Source organism: Arachis ipaensis, chromosome B9 (genome assembly GCF_059453495.1).
Source record: "Arachis ipaensis isolate K30076 ecotype BB chromosome B9, ASM5945349v1, whole genome shotgun sequence".
Classification (NCBI taxonomy): domain Eukaryota; kingdom Viridiplantae; phylum Streptophyta; class Magnoliopsida; order Fabales; family Fabaceae; genus Arachis; species Arachis ipaensis.
This window is the reverse complement of record NC_142444.1, coordinates 118,243,115-118,261,529: the sequence shown is the minus strand read 5'-3', so window position 1 is coordinate 118,261,529 and position 18,415 is coordinate 118,243,115.

Here is an 18,415-nt window from a genome sequence, read left to right as displayed (position 1 = left end):
GTCTAGCCTCCTTGCAATGATGACACGTCACCTTGCTCAAGTCGATCTTGTGTTCCTTTGAGCTTGAACCCTTGTATTTGCCCTTGTTCTTCATCATCATTCTAAATCTTCTAACAAAAAACAAAAGCTCATCATCTAAAATACCATCACTGGACTCATTCTCTTTTGGTTATAGTTTTGACTTGAGGGCTATTCCCTTTTTCTTTGAGTCCGGGTTTGTGAGTGTGGTTTCATAGGCAAGGAGTTTTTCTCTCAGCTCATCATAGGTTATGGGGCTTAGGTTATTGCTCTCGGTTAGGACAGTGGCAGTGGTTTCCCATTCTTTTGTGAGGTTTCTAAGGATTTTTCTCACTAGGGTTTGTTTTGAGTAGTTTGTACCCATAGCATCAAGGTTGTTGATTGATGAGCGGATATTTTATACGCTTTTTGGGGATAATTTCATATAGTTTTTAGTATGTTTTAGTTAGTTTTTAGTTTATTTTCATTAGTTTCTAGGAAAAATTCATATTTCTGGACTTTACTATGAGTTTGTGTGTTTTTTTGTAATTTCAGGTATTTTCTGGCTGAAATTGAGGGAGCTGAGCAAAAATCTGATTCAGGCTGAAAAAGGACTGCTGATGCTGTTGGATTCTGACCTCTCTGCACTCAGAAAGGAATTTCTGGAGCTACAGGAGTCCAAATGGCACACTTCCAATTGCGTTAGAAATTAGACATCCAGGGCTTTCCAGAAATATATAATAGTTCATACTTTGCTCAAGGATAGATGATGTAAACTGGTGTTCAACGCCAGTTCCATGTTGCAGTCTGGCGTCCAGCGCCAGAAACAAGTTACAAGTTGGAGTTCAACGCCAGAAACAGGTTACAACCTGGCGTTGAACGCCCAAAACAGCCCATGCACGTAAAAAGCTTAAGTCTCAGCCCCAGCACACACCAAGTGGGCCCCAGAAGTGGATTTCTGCACCATCTATCATAGTTTACTCATTTTCTGTAAACCTAGGTTACTAGTTTAGTATTTAAACAACTTTTAGAGATTTATTTTGTATCTCATGACAATTTAGATCTGAACTTTGTACCTTTTGATGGCATGAGTCTCTAAACTCCATTGTTGGGGGTGAGGAGCTCTGCTGTGTCTCGATGAATTAATGCAAGTATTTCTGTTTTCCATTCAAACATGCGTGTTCCTATTTAAGATATCCATTCGCACTTCAATATGAATGTGATGAACGTGACAATCATCATCATTCCTCCACGAACGCGTGCCTGACAACCACTTACGTTCCACCGTAGAATGAATGAATATCTCTTAGATCTCTTAATCGGAATCTTTGTGGCATAAGCTAGATTGATGGCAGCATTCAAGAAAATCCGGAAAGTCTAAACCTTGTCTGTGGTATTCTGAGTAGGATTCAGGGATTGAATGACTGTGACGAGCTTCAAACTCGCGAGTGCTGGGCGTAGTGACAGACGCAAAAGGATAGTAAATCTTTTTCCGGTACGATTGAGAACCTGCAGATGATTAGCCGTGCGGTGACAGCGCACCTGGACCCTTTTCACTGGAAGGATGGATGGTAGCCATTAACAATGGTGATCCACCAACACACAGCTTGCCATAGGAGGACGTGTGTGCGTGAATTAGAAATAGAGGAAAGCAGAATTTCAGAAGACAAAGCATCTCCAAAACTCCAACATATTCTCCATCATTGCATACAAGTATAATTTGTGTTCTGCCCTTTTATTCCTTGCAATCAAATCTAATAAGTGAATTATTTTATTGTCTTCCTGACTAAGAGTTACAAGATAACCATAGATTGCTTCAAGCCAATAATCTCCGTGGGATCGACCCTTACTCACGTAAGGTATTACTTGGACGACCCAGTGCACTTGCTGGTTAGTTGTGCGAATTTGTGAAGAATTGTGATTTCCAATTTCATGCACCAAGTTTTTGGCGCCGTTGCCGGGGATTGTTTGAGTTTGGACAACTGACGGTTTATTTTGTTGCTTAGATTAGGAAAAATTTTTCTTTTTGGTTTAGAGTCTTTTATTATTTATACATTGTTAAAACACTTTAAATTTATAGCTCAATTAGCTAGAGCGTGGTGCTTATGTTCTTGGTAATTGGCTATCCTATTTTTAAAATATTTTTCAAAAATAATTTTTCTTTGAATAAATCTTGTGCCAAACTTTAATTTTGGTGTTTTCTTGTTGATTTTTCTTTGTTTTTTGAAAATTTTAGTTTGGTTTTCTAAAAATTTTAAGTTTGGTGTTCTTTCTTCATGTTCTTGTGTTCTTGTGAGTCTTCAAAGTGTTCTTGAGTTCTCCTTATGTCTTGATCTTAAAATTTTTAAGTTTGGTGTTCTTTGGTGTTTTCCCTCCAAAAATTTTCGAAAACAAGGAGCATTAGATCTAAAAATTTTAAATCTTGTGCTATCTTATTGTTTTTCTCTTTCCTCTTTAAATTCAAAAATATCTTTTCTCTCTATTTTAAAGCTTTTTTTTTCGAAAATCAATTTTAAAATCCAGATTTTTTTTCGAAATTTAAAACCCTTTTTAAATCATATCTTTTTCAAAACTTCCTAACCACTTTCTCTTTCCTCATTTTTTTTCGAAAATCTTCACCCATTTTTATTTATTTTAATTTATTTTGTTTTCGAAATAAATAAATAATTAAATAAATAAAAATATTTTTCTTCTATTTTACATCATCTCCCTTTCTCCATCATGGACCTAAGCGGAAATGAACAGTCCAGGAGGACTCTGGGATCATATGCTAACCCCTCTACTGCTTCATATGGGAGCAGTATCTGCATACCCTCCATTGGAGTCAGTAGCTTTGAGTTGAATCCTCAGCTCATTATCATGGTGCAGCAAAGTTGCCAGTATTCCGGTATTCCACAGGAAGAACCTACAGAGTTTCTGGCACAGTTTTTACAGATTGCTGACACAGTACATGATAAGGAAGTAGATCAGGATGTCTACAGATTATTACTGTTTCCATTTGCTGTAAAAGACCAAGCTAAGAGGTGGTTAAATAACCAACCTAAGGCCAGCATAAGGACATGGAAACAGCTGACAAAAAAATTTCTGAATCAATACTTTCCTCCAAAACGGATGACACAGCTAAGGTTGGACATCCAAGGCTTTAAACAAGGAGATAATGAATCTCTTTATGATGCCTGGGAGAGATACAGAGAGATGCTACGAAAATGCCCCTCTGAAATGTTTTCAGAGTGGGTTCAGTTAGACATCTTCTATTATGGGCTTGCAGAAAGAGCTCAGATGTCTCTAGATTACTCAGCTGGTGGATCTATCCACATGAGAAAGACAATTGAAGAAGCTCAAGAGCTCATTGATACAGTTGCCAGAAATCAGCATCTGTATCTAAGCAGTGACCCTTCCATGAAAGAAGAGGTTAAAACAGTAACTGCTGAACTCAGTCCTGTAAAACAAGCTGCTGAATTCAATCAGCAATTGGACTTTCTAACAAAGCAGTTAGCCGAATTCAAGGATAGACTACAAGAGACAAGGATGGCTAATATAAATATGGAAGAACAATTGAAGCAAACAAAGCAGCAGCTGTCAAAACAAATAACAGAAGAATGCCAAGCAGTTCAATTAAGAAGTGGGAAGACGTTAAATATCCCACCTCAAGGCAGCAAGAAGCCAAGAAATGAGCAAACCACCCAAAATCCACCTGAGGACAGTAAGAGCCCAGGGAAAAATAATTCTGGCGCTAAAACGCCAGAAATTGGGTGGAAGGCTGGCGCTGAACGCCCAGACCATGCTCAGGACTGGCGTTCAACGCCAGAAACAAGCAAGGATCTGGCGTTGAACGCCCAAAAGAAGCACAGTTCTGGCGTTCAGACGCCAGGAACAGATGAGGAGCTGGCGTCTAACGTCACTCTAGCTTCTAACTCTGGCACTCAATTGCCAGTGAGGGATCAGACACACACAAATGTTGATGATAACCCATCTAAAAAGGCTTCTTCAACCACTTCTGTAGGAAATAAACTTACAGCAACTAAGGTTGAAGAATATAAAGCCAAGATACCTTATCCTCAAAAACTCCGCCAAGAGGAGCAGGATAAGCAATTTGCTCGCTTTGCAGATTATCTCAGGACTCTTGAAATAAAGATTCTATTTGCAGAGGCACTTGAGCAAATACCTTCTTATGCCAAGTTCATGAAAGAGATCTTGAGTCATAAGAAGGATTGGAGAGAAACTGAAAGAGTTCTCCTCACTGAAGAATGCAGTGCAGTCATTCTGAAAAGCTTTCCTGAAAAGCGTAAAGACCCTGGGAGTTTTCTGATACCATGCACATTAGAAGGTAATTGCACCAAGACAGCTTTATGTGATCTTGGGGCAAGCATCAACCTAATACCTGCATCCACTATCAGAAAGCTTGGTTTAACTGAAGAAGTTAAACCAACCCGGATATGTCTCCAACTTGTTGATGGCTCCATTAAATACCCATCAGGCGTGATTGAAGACATGATTGTCAGAGTTGGGCCATTCGCCTTTCCCACTGACTTTGTAGTGCTGGAAATGGAGGAGCACAAGAGTGCTACTCTCATTCTAGGAAGACCCTTCCTAGCAACTGGACGAACTCTCATTGATGTCCAACAGGGGGAAATAACCCTGGGAGTCAATGAGGATGAGTTTAAGTTGAATGCTGTCAAAGCCATGCAGCATCCAGACACATCAAAAGACTGCATGAAAGTTGATCTTATTGACTCTTTGGTAGAAGAGATCAACATGGCTGAGAGTCTCGAATCAGAGTTGGAAGACATCTTTAAAGATGTTCAGCCTGATTTGGAGGATTCAGAGGAAATGAAAGAGCCTCTAAAATTTCCTCTGGAAGAGGAAAAACCTCCTAAACCCGAGCTCAAACCATTACCACCATCCCTAAAATATGCATTTCTGGGAGAAGGTGACACTTTTCCAGTGATCATAAGCTCTGCTTTAAATCCACAGGAAGAGGAAGCACTGATTCAAGTGCTAAAGACACACAAGACAGCTCTTGGGTGGTCCATAGGTGACCTTAAGGGCATAAGCCCAGCTAGATGTATGCACAAAATCTTATTGGAGGATAATGCTAAACCAGTGGTTCAACCACAGAGGCGGCTAAATCCAGCCATGAAGGAAGTGGCGCAGAAAGAGGTCACCAAATTACTGGAGGCTGGGATTATTTATCCTATTTCTGATAGCCCCTGAGTGAGCCCTGTTCAAGTTGTCCCCAAAAAGGGAGGCATGACAGTGGTTCATAATGAAAAGAATGAACTGGTTCCTACAAGAACAGTTACAGGGTGGCGCATGTGTATTGACTACAGAAGGCTCAATACAGCCACCAGAAAGGATCATTTTCCTTTACCATTCATAGACCAGATGCTAGAAAGATTGGCAGGTCATGATTATTACTGCTTTTTGGATGGCTACTCAGGCTATAACCAGATTGCAGTAGATCCCCAGGATCAAGAGAAAACAGCATTCACATGTCCATCTGGAGTATTTGCTTATAGAAGGATGCCGTTTGGGCTGTGTAATGTGCCTGCAACCTTCCAGAGATGCATGCTCTCTATTTTCTCTGATATGGTGGAAAAATTTCTGGAAGTCTTCATGGATGACTTCTCAGTATATGGAAACTCATTCAGCTCCTGTCTTGATCACCTGAAACTAGTTCTGAAAAGATGCCAAGAGACCAACCTGGTTTTAAACTGGGAATAATGTCACTTTATGGTGACTGAAGGGATTGTCCTTGGGAATAAAATTTCAAACAAGGGAATAGAAGTGGATCAAGCAAAAATAGAGGTAATTGAAAAATTACCACCACCTGCCAATGTTAAGGCAATCAGAAGCTTTCTGGGGCATGCAGGATTCTATAGGAGGTTTATAAAGGATTTTTCAAAAATCGCAAAACCTCTGAGCAATCTGCTAGCTGCTGACACGCCATTTGTGTTTGACACAGAGTGTCTGCAGGCGTTTGAAACGCTGAAAGCCAAGCTGGTCACAGCACCAGTTATTTCTGCACCAGATTGGACATTACCATTTGAGCTAATGTGTGATGCCAGTGATCACGCCATTGGTGCAGTATTGGGATAGAGGCATGACAAACATCTGCATGTCATTTATTATGCTAGCCGCGTTTTAAATGATGCCCAGAAAAATTACACAACCACAGAAAAAGAATTGCTTGCAGTGGTTTATGCCATTGACAAGTTTAGATCATACTTAGTAGGATCAAAGGTGATTGTGTATACTGACCATGCTGCTCTTAAATATCTACTCACAAAGCAGGATTCAAAACCCAGGCTCATAAGATGGGTGTTGCTTCTGCAAGAGTTTGATATAGAAATAAGAGACAGAAAAAGGACAAAGAACCAAGTGGCTGATCATCTGTCCCGGATAGAGCCAGTAGAAGGGACGTCCCTTCCCTCTCTTGAGATCTCTGAGACTTTCCCGGATGAGCATTTGTTTGCCATTCAGAAAATACCATGGTTTGCAGACATTGCAAACTATAAGGCTGCAAAGTTCATACCTAAGGAGTACAACAGGCAACAAAAGAAAAAATTAATCACTGATGCAAAGTACTACTTGTGGGATGAACCCTATCTCTTCAAGAGATGTGCAGACGGAATAATCCGTAGGTGTGTTCCTAGAGAGGAAGCACAGAGGATCCTATGGCATTGCCATGGATCACAATATGGAGGCCATTTCGGAGGTGAGCGAACAGCTACCAAGGTCCTCCAATGTGGCTTCTATTGGCCCACACTCTATAGAGATTCCCGAGAGTTTGTACATAACTGTGACAGTTGCCAAAGAGCTGGTAATCTGCCTCATGGTTATGCCATGCCTCAACAAGGAATCTTGGAGATTGAGTTGTTTGACGTATTGGGAATTGACTTCATGGGACCTTTCCCACCATCATACTCAAACACTTATATTCTGGTGGCAGTTGACTACGTATCAAAATGGGTAGAGGCCGTTGCCACACCCACCAATGATACTAAAACAGTGCTGAAGTTCCTCCAGAAATACATCTTCAGCAGGTTTGGGGTCTCTAGAGTACTAATCAGTGATGGGGGCACTCACTTCTGCAACAAACAGCTTTACTCTGCCATGGTCCGGTATGGGATTCGCCACAAGGTGGCAACTCCATATCATCCACAAACTAATGGGCAAGCTGAAGTCTCTAACAGAGAGCTAAAAAGAATCCTAGAACGGACTTTAAATACCCGTAGAAAGGATTGGGCAAGAAGCTTGGATGATGCTCTGTGGGCATACAGAACAGCATTCAAGACTCCTATAGGGACCTCTCCATACCAACTTGTATATGGTAAGGCATGTCACCTGCCCGTGGAACTAGAACATAAAGCCTACTGGGCAACCAGATTCCTGAACTTTGATGCCAAATTAGCTGGAGAAAAAAGATTGCTTTAGCTAAATGAGCTAGAGGAATTCAGATTCACTGCTTTCGAAAATGCCAAGCTTTATAAAGAGAAATAAAAAAAGTGGCATGACAGAAAGCTGTCACTAGAATCTTTGAACCAGGATAGAAGGTTCTGTTGTTTAACTCTAGACTCAGGCTATTCCCCGGGAAACTGAAATCCCGGTGGAGGGGACCATATGTGATTACAAGTGTATCACCATATGGTTATGTGGAACTTCAAGATATTGATTCTGATAAGAAGTTCATTGTTAATGGACAGAGAATCAAGCACTATCTTGAAGGCAATATTGAGCAAGAGTGCTCAAGGCTGAAGCTAAATTAAAAGGTCAGCAAGGTCCAGCTAAAGACAATAAAGAAGTGCTTGCTGGGAGGCAACCCAACCATAGGGCATCACTTCCTCTAAGCATTTTGCCCTATTCTTGATTTTATTTGTTCATATAAAGTTCATTGATACTAAGGTAAAGAGTCAATTACATAAGTTCACAGGGTTACAGAAGGAATCTGCACACAAAATAGAGAAAAAGAGCTCACTGGCAAGAAAACTCCAGTAAGAGTCTGTTTTGGGCATTCAACGCCCAAAAGAAGCATCCACTGGGCGTTGAACGCCAGTAAGGATAGCCATCTGGGCGTTAAACGCCAGAAAGAAGCATCTTCTGGGCGTTGAACGCCAGAAAGAAGCTCCTTCTGGGCGTTTAACGCCAGATTTACAACGTCCTGGGCGTTCAGAAAAACGCCCAGTGACAAAGGAGTTCCTGGCGTTCAACGCCAGAAAGAAGCAACAGCTGGGCGTTGAACGCCCAGGAGAGGCAGCATTTGGGCGTTGAACGCCTAAAACATGCAGCGTTTGGGCGTTCAAACGCCAGGATGGTGGGGAGGAGGTGAATTCATTTTTACTTCATATTTTTCATTCTAATTTTAATTTTCATGTTTCAATTCATGATTTCTTGCATAAACATGTTAAGAACCCTGATTTCTAAAATCCCTAATTTCTAAAAACCCTACCAAAAAAATATCAAATGTATCTTAATCCATAAACACGAATTCTTCTTTTCAATCCAATTCAACTCTTTTTCAAATTTTCAAAACAAATCTATATCTTTTCATTCTAAAATTTTTTTAACTAATCAATATCTTTTTCAAATCTCCACATTATCTTTTTCAAAATTCAAATTTATCTTTTTCAAATATCCTTCATATCTTTTTAATCTTAAATCACATCTTTTCATATCATACTTTTTAAATCATATCTTCTATCTTATCTTTCTTAATATTTTCGAAAATCCCACCCCCCTCCCTTTTAAAAACACATTCGGCCTCCCTCCTCAAATCCACCATTCGACACTAGCTCTCCTTCTATCCCTCTCCTTTCTTTTATTTTGCTTGAGGACAAGCAAACCTCTAAGTTTGGTGTGTTTATCCGTGATCACTAAACCATACCCACTAAGATCATGGCTCCTAAAGGAAAACAACCCACTCCAAGAGGCAAGAAAGAGAGTGTTCCAAAACCACTTTGGAATCAAGGGAAGTTCTTAACTAAAGAACATTCAGACCATTATTACAAAATAATGGGTCTAAGATCAGTGATCCCGGAAGTTAGATTCGATCTGAAAGAAGACGAATATCCGGAGATCCAGGAGCAAATTCGAATCAGGAACTGGGAGATCCTAGCCAATCCTGAAACGAAAGTGGGAAGGAATATGGTCCAGGAGTTCTATGCTAATATGTGGCAAACAGACAGGCAAAGACTATCTGGATCTGCTCTCTATGACTATCGGACCTTGGTCAGAGGAAAGATTGTTCATACCCACCCTGACAAGATCAGGGAGATCTTAAAGCTACCTCAGCTGAAAGATGATCCAGACTCCTTCAATAAGAGAATGATGAGAATAGACAAGGGCCTGGATAAGATTCTAGAGGATATATGTATCTCTGGAGCCAGGTGGACCACCAGCACGAAGGGTGTCCCAAATCAACTCAAAAGAGAAGATCTCAAACCAGTCGCCAGAGGATGGCTGGACTTCATTGGGCATTCTCTGCTGCCCACTAGCAACCGTTCTGAAGTCACTATTAGAAGAGCAGTGCTGATCCATTGCATCATGATGAGAAAAGAAGTGGAAGTTCATCAACTGATTTCAACTGAATTTTACAAAATTGCAAACAAAAATTCCAAAGATGCCAGGTTGGCTTATCCAAGCTTGATTTCTATGCTCTGCAAGGACGCTGGAGTAAGGATGGGAATAACTGAGTATATCTCAGTTGAGCGGCCAATCACCAAAGCATCAATGGAAAAACAACAAGCACAGGATGACCCCATCAAGAAGAGAACACGGGAAATTCTCCTAGAAATCCCTCAATCTGAATACTGGGAGTATCTTGAAACATCTAGTACCAAGATGCAAGAAGCTATGGAACAAATAAAGAAAGAACAAAAGGAACAAAGTAGCATTCTTTGCTATTTGCTTAAAGAGCAGGAGTAGAAAGGGCGTGATTTAAGGGAATTGAAGCGCCAGAAATTATCTCTTGAAGGACCAAGCACCCCGCAGATTAGAGGAACATCCACTTCCCAGAACAAAGGTTGTTAAATTCTAATTTTTGCTTTAACTCTGTGATAGTTGTCATTATAGGAGTTTACCTTAGAAAGTAGATATAAGTAGTAGTAATTAGCATACCTATTTTGATCTTATTTTCAATTAAGTTATAATTTATTTTTCTCATCATCAGAAAACATGAATAAAATAGTAGATCTTTAGAATAAGAGGCAATAAATTTCGAGTTTTTAACAAGAAAAATTCTAATTATTTACATGTGGTGGCAATGCTTTCTGTCTCCTGAATGAATGCTTGAACAGTGCATATGTCTTTTGAATTTGATGTTTAAGACTGTTAAATATGTTGGCTCTTGAAAGAATGATGAACATGAGACATGTTATTGATAATCTGAAAAATCAGAAAAATGATCCTTGAAGCAAGAAAAAGCAGTGAATACAAAAGCTTGCAAAAAAAAAATTTTAGAGAAAGAAAAAGAAAAAGCAAGCAGAAAAAGCCAAAGCTCTTAAAACCAAAAGGCAAGAGCAAAAAGCCAATAGCCCTTAAAACCAAAAGGCAAGGGTAATAAAAAGGACCCCAAGGCTTTGAGCATCAGTGGATAGGAGGGCCTAAAGGAATAAAATCCTGGCCTAAGCGGCTAAACCAAGCTGTCCCTAACCATGTGCTTGTGGCGTGAAGGTGTCAAGTGAAAACTTGAGACTGAGCGGTTAAAGTCAAGGTCCAAAGCAAAAAGAAGAGTGTTCTTAAAAACCCTGGACACCTCTAATTGGGGACTTTAGCAAAGCTGAGTCACAATCTGAAAAGGTTCACTAATTATGTGTTTGTGGCATTTATGTATCCGGTGGTAATACTGGAAAACAAAGTGCTTAGGGCCACGGCCAAGACTCATAAAGTAGCTGTGTTCAAGAATCATCATACTGAAATAGGAGAATCAATAATACTATCTGAATTCTAAGTTCCTATAGATGCCAATCACTCTGAGCTTCAATGGATAAAGTGAAGTGTCAAAACTGTTCGGAAGCAAAAAGCTACTAGTCCCGCTCATCTAATTAGAATCTGAGCTTCACTCAAAAACTCTGAGATATTATTGCTTCTTGACTTATTAATTGTCTATTTTATTTATCTAGTTGTTTGGGGACAAGCAACAGTTTAAGTTTGGTGTTGTGATGAGCGGATATTTTATAAGCTTTTTGGGGATAATTTCATATAGTTTTTAGTATATTTTAGTTAGTTTTTAGTTTATTTTCATTAGTTTCTAGGAAAAATTCATATTTCTAGACTTTACTATGAGTTTGTGTGTTTTTCTGAAAATTTCAGGTATTTTCTGGCTGAAATTGAGGGAGTTGAGCAAAAATCTAATTCAGGCTGAAAAAGGACTGCTGATGCTGTTGGATTCTGACCTCTCTGCACTCAGAATAGAATTTCTGGAGCTACAGGAGTTCAAATGGCGCGCTTCCAATTGCGTTGGAAAGTAGACATCCAGAGCTTTTCAGAAATATATAATAGTCCATACTTTTCTCAAGGATAAATGACGTAAACGAGCGTTCAACGCCAGTTCCATGCTGCAGTCTGGCGTCCAGCGCCAGAAACAAGTTACAAGTTGGAGTTCAACGCCAGAAACAGGTTACAACCTGGCGTTGAACGCCCAAAATAGCCCATGCATGTGAGAAGCTTAAGTCTCAGCCCCAGCACACACCAAGTGGGCCCCAGAAGTGGATTTCTGCACCATCTATCATAGTTTACTCATTTTCTGTAAACCTAGGTTACTAGTTTAGTATTTAAACAACTTTTAGAGATTTATTTTGCATCTCATGACAATTTAGATCTGAACTTTGTACTTTTTTTGACGGCATGAGTCTCTAAACTCCATTGTTGGGGGTGAGGAGCTCTGCTGAGTCTCGATGAATTAATGCAAGTATTTCTGTTTTCCATTCAAACATGCGTGTTCCTATCTAAGATATCCATTCGCACTTCAATATGAATGTGATGAACGTGACAATCATCATCATTTCTCCACGAACGCGTGCCTGACAACCACTTACGTTCCACCGTAGAATGAATGAATATCTCTTAGATCTCTTAATCGGAATCTTTGTGGCATAAGCTAGATTGATGGTAGCATTCAAGAGAATCCGGAAAGTCTAAACCTTATCTGTGGTATTCCGAGTAGGATTCAGGGATTGAATTACTGTGACGAGCTTCAAACTCGCGAGTGCTGGGCGTAGTGGCAGACGCAAAAGGATAGTAAATCCTATTCCGGTACGATTGAGAACCTACAGATGATTAGCCGTGCGGTGACAGCGCACCTGGACCCTTTTCACTGGAAGGATGGATGGTAGCCATTGACAACGGTGATCCACCAACACACAGCTTGCCATAGGAGGACGTGCGTGCGTGAATTAGAAACAGAGGAAAGCAGAATTTCAGAAGACAAATGATCTCCAAAACTCCAACATATTCTCCATCATTGCATACAAGTATAATTTGTGTTCTGCCTTTTTATTCCTTGCAATCAAATCTGATAAGTGAATTATTTTATTGTCTTCCTGACTAAGAGTTACAAGATAACCATAGATTGCTTCAAGCCAACAATCTCCGTGGGATCGACCTTTACTCACGTAAGGTATTACTTGGACGACCCAGTGTACTTTCTGGTTAGTTGTGCGAATTTGTGAAGAATTGTGATTTCCAATTTCGTGCACCATTGATTATGATTGAGAATCTCTCAAACGTTTTCATCAATGCTTTCTCCATCCTTCATGTTGAACATCTCATACTCTTTTCGCAGCATATCGATTCTCGTTTCTTTGACTTGTTTAGTGCCTTCGTGTGTAACCTGGAGTTTTTCCCAGATTTCTTTGGCTGTCTTGCATCTAGACACCTTTCGGTACTCTTCAAAGCTGATAGCACAGTGAAGAAGGTTGATTGCTTTAGCATTCAGCTCTATCTTCTTCTTATAAACTTTATTCCATTCAGCTTCTTCTTTTGGAGTCACCACTCTATCAGCACTTGTTTTTGTTGGGATCTTGGGACCGCTCACAACAATCTTCCATATGTTGTAGTCAATGGATTGGATGAAGGTCCTTATCCTTTCTTTCCAATAGGAATAGTTCTTCTCGTTGAAGAAAGGTGGCTGGTTGTTTGACTGACCTTCAGTGAGGGTGTAGGCAACTGTGGTTGTGCTCAGGTTGTTCGCCATTGGATCTTTGCTCCAAGTGGTTAAGCTTGATTCTTGAGACCTTAGCTCTTGATACCAATTGAAGGTTGTGGTAGGCTTAGAGAAGGGGGGTTGAATCTATGCCTTTCTTTTATGTTACTGAAATGACCCTTTAAAACAAACTTTCAATTCTGATTCCGTTTGAACTTAGCAGCGGAAATTATGAGACAATTTATTTTTGTCTCATGAATATCAGAAAATAGAACACATCAGAGAGAAGAAAAGCTAACACCAGCATATATCCTGGTTCGGTTGCCTTGTGCTATGCAACCTACATCCAGTCTTCTCCACAACAATGGAGAAATTTTCATTATAGTTAAAAGTATTACATACACCAATTTCACACTCAAGTTCTAACCTAACTTGACATTGGCTATGCTAATACCTAACTCTTCACTCTTAGTGCTAACCCAACTAAGAAAGGGATACCCAACAGGTACAAGATACAAGACACTTAATCAACCTAAAGAAATCTAAAATAAACTCTATGCTTTTCTCTCAAGTGTTTCACTTAGCCTTTTTCCACTCATGGCTTTTGCTTGAGCTCTCTCAATATGCCTTTTCTCACAAGAAATTACAAAAGGATAAACATAGAAAAGTACATTACAATCTGTAAAACATGAAGGAGATTGACTACATCAATAGCCTCTTTGCTATGTGAAAAACCAGATTAGCAAGCCTTTGATTCAGTTCTTCATACTGGCGGAATGCACCTTTGACTAGGAAACAATGTCCAATTAGATGAACTTCTTAGGTCAACATCTTGAGCCTTGAGCTTCACCAACCCATCCGTTCACCTTTTTCCCAGAAATCTTTAAAGTAGAAACTTTGCTTCTGACTTCTCTATCTTGACCGAAAGCCATAAAGAAGCAACCATAAGAGTCTTCCAATGGTCAACCAAATCTGAGCCATTGAGAAGCTACTTAGTCCCCAAGAATCAGTTGTGACCGTAGATACACAGCAGCGAAGAACAGAAATCCTCTTTTCTATATAGCTCAAAATAGAGTGTCAGAGAGTTGAGGATGAAGAGAAGAAAGTATGATGCATGTATGAGGAAAAGGATTACCTTTAACATTCTGATCTTTTCTTGATATGGCTTGAAATGGTTGATTAGACCTTACCCCTCTTTACTTAACCTTCTCTTTCCTTCTTCTTTCATGACTAGCTTAGGGACTAAGCTCTCTTTCTTACTTTTTCTGAGTTGAGTGATTTGACTGAGACAGAGAAGAAAAGAATGTTGCTTTGGAAGCAATGAGGGAGAGTGAAGACTTCAATCTTGTATGAGAAGCTTGGTGGGATAAACTTGGATTGATGGACATGGGCTTGGATCGGGTTTGATTTGCTTGGTCCGTTGGTTCTTTTCTTTGTTTCTTTTGGGCTCCACTTAATTAACTAGCCCATTAGCCATGATGTTTTTATTTTCATTCCAATTTGGGCTGCTTGATTGAATTTTGCCCTGCAACAATTGATAAATAATTAGCAACATATAATTATTAACACTCAACACTAATTATTTATTTTGCCCAAAAATAATGTTTGTCATCACTAATTAATTTAGTTAATTTCTTAACTCAAAAATTAGGATTGACCATCGGCTTCCTTGTCTTGCTTGACATTGATGGTACTACTCTCTTCAATTCCAGCAGCAATATGATTAGCCACAGCTCCGTTACTAGTCTCTCGTGACCATTTCTGTCTCTATAGGTGAGGTGAAAATCTGTGTTTGTGGTAACAAGTATATACAAGATGTCCTGCATTGTGACAAAAAAAATAGGTCTTAGGTGCTGAATCCGCAAGAAAATTGCTAATTGATTTCGCATTCTATTGCTACAAACTCGAGAGTTGGCTTAGAATGCGAGCTAAATTTTAAAGCTCACCAACTGAAAGCTCCTGATTTTCATGTGACCCACAATTCTTCTGACATTAGGTCAGAAGGAGTGTCTGCCATTAATGCTCTATTTGTATCTAAGAACGTCAGTTCTTTTACGATAAACGATCCTCCAACTCACCGCATCATGATGAAATTGTGGCCTAAATATAATTTTAATGAAGAAAAGATTGAGATTGAAGAAGAAAACTAAGAGAAAGGAAATTTGTCATATGAATAAATACAAAATATATAATTAAAACAGAATAACTGAGTACAAGAGAGTATCTATTGTTGCTATCCATTATTTATAGATATTAGAAAATTAACCTTACTAAAACCTAACTCAATATGATAAAAATAAATTAACTATAGTTAGGAGACAATTAGTATTGCTAGCTGTGACCTCTAAACAAAATAATTTTTTCTATCATTCTAATTAAAGTTATAAAAAATGAATACTATCCAAAAATTATTCGACCATAATCAATTATAACTTGTTTTTGTGAATCATTAGATGCCAATTTGTCAATTAAAAAAATTTTTAAAAATAAAAAATAAATATTTTTTTTAAAAATCAATTCAAACTATCTTTAATTTATTACGCACTATAATTAATACTAAGTCTTAACAAGATACTGAAAATTAGCTAGTCGTGCATTCCTTTGTTACTAAATTTCTACATGATGGACCATATTAGATGAAAATATTAAAAATTATGTACCTGTTAGTACAAAATAAAGTTCGACTATATTGAATAATTTTAACGTCAAACAATTGCAGTGAATGACAGATCTTGATGGTTGACGAAGAAAATGGAATGCTTCGACAAGATGTCTAGCAAGATAAAAAAATAACAATGGTGGCAGCCAAAAAAATAGGAGATAAAAATATTTAGTAAAATCTAGATAGTGAAACGTAATAGTCAAACAAGTAAATAAAAAGGGGCATAATTAACATGTGTCTACAACAAATCTGACATTAGTAGATTAAACTGACTTGAACGTGGAGAATTTTACTTGATTCTCAAGTTGTGGTAAGAAGTATATCGTGGAATATCCTTGATGCACAAGTAATAGCAACAAGGTGGGTAAAGCTTAGATAACCAAAAAAGTCCTGCAATGCTACACAAAATCATACAAACTTTATAAAATTTTCAGTCACACTGATCAAATGGAAGATCATAAAGTATAAGAAACATTTCAAATGCATCGGGAGTACTGGTGCATGGTGCACCAGTTGTTTTAACCGTTGATTTGAATTATAAAAAATATATAATATATATTAATTAAAATCAACAGTTAAAATAACTGGTGCACCGATATTCTCCGTGCACTTGAAATGTTTCCTAAAGTCACTACTAGAAAACTAGTTATTACAGACGGATATTTCCGACGGATTTTATCCCACGAAAATACAGACGAAATTTCAGAGGGATTTTTTGTCGGAAAATAAAAAAAATGAATTAGCATAAATTACAGACGGAAAAGAAAATCCGTCGATAATTCTGTCGGAAAAATTAATTTTTTTCGTGGGAAATGGTTACAGACGAATTTTTCGTCTGTAATTAAATGGACAAAAACGGTGCGTTTTGTTAAATTATTTCAGACGGAAAAATCCGTCTGTAATTTAAAAATTTCTGTCGGTAATACTGACTTAAACCTAAACGTTGCTTCTATACCCTCGAGCTCCAAAGTTACACTCCAAACGAGTTTCACAAGTAGCTTCAGACTCCATTCACACTCCAAATCTTGCTCCTCAGTGCCACATTCTTCCATCACCGTTGTTCCATAACCACAGTCATCCACCGCATTCTTCCATCATCAACACCTTTGGGACTACCATCACTCTCGTCGTTGTCAATCATCACTCTCAGTAAACCTAACTCTACTTTTATGAGTATAAATTTTAATCTTCCTTCAGTGACTTTTTCTTCTCTTCAAACCCAACATCGATGGTGACTATATTTTCTTCCAGTTAGTTTAATTGCTGCTTGATTTCATTTCCGATTTGGGATTAAGCTAGGGTTTGCTTTTGATTTTGTGATTTATTTGGTTGCTGTGATGAATTTTTTATTTAATCAAAGCATTTCGAATGATGCATGTAAGCTGTTTGATGAAAAGCCTCCGAAACATTCTTCTATCTTGTTATGTGCTTTCTCATAAGAAAACATACTTGCTCTCCTAACTACATAGTGGTTTTCTGTGAAGGTCCCTTGAACAAACAGAACCTGGAGTTTTTCTGAGCTGGGTTGGAGCTGAATCCAAGGTACGGAAGCTTCTCAGTACATCCAGTTGGGAAAACTATTGTGGATGCTGCTCAGAAAGTTGATTGTACTAATGCTAAGGTTCTTCTTTCTCTATTCAACTTCCCCATCCTGACATCAAGTGTTTTCATTGCTTTATTCTGTGACAAACTTTACTTATTTATTTATTTAAATTATTGATTAGTTTATCATATTAATAAAATGTATTTTACTTAAATAATGGAAATAAATAAACAAAATTATTTGAAAATTAAAATAAAAAGATAATAACATTGTTATATTTGCCGACCCTGCTCTTTACTATATTACCTGGTTTATCTATGCGTCTGAGTGTGTATGTGTCAAAAAGGGAATGATATCATAGTTTATAATACTGGTGGATTTTTGGTTTTCCATGAGCTAATATGTCTCTAATAACAGTTGGCTAATTGCTATTGAGTTGCTATTTTCTTGTAGAGGAGAAACGACTGGGTACTTAACTTTGTTTTATGCCCCCTTTTACTGTCAGTATATGCCATCTATATGAGATTGACTTATTAATAGGCAATGTTTATTGGCTGTAAGACTCACTGACTAATGTACTTTTGTAAAATAGAACCTTTTGGTGGTAATTTGTGAATGGCTGAAATATGTAATTCATGTTAAATATATTGTCATAAAGGTTAGTTTCATGAGGACACACCTGTTAGCGTACTAAAAATTTGCAGGTTACAGATGGAACATTCCTTGAAGAACATGGTTTTGGTGCAATAGCAATTGTTGATAACAAAAAGGTCTTTGTTGGGACATTGGATTTGATCACCAGGTACTGGAGTATTTGATTTTTATCATTCTCTGAAAATATACAGGGTAGGATGCACCTCAAATTTTAGGGTAAAAAACCCCATTAAGCCAAGCCAAAAATAGTGTAACGTAAATACGCCAAACTGAAAATCGTTTCAGCAATAAGCCAGAAGCTATTTTTATGTAATTCGAACCAGGGTGGTTCGAACTACAAACGTTAGTAATTCGAACCAGGATGGTTCGAACTACTTGGAGAGGATCTTTGAATGTAATTCGAACCAATGTGGTTCGA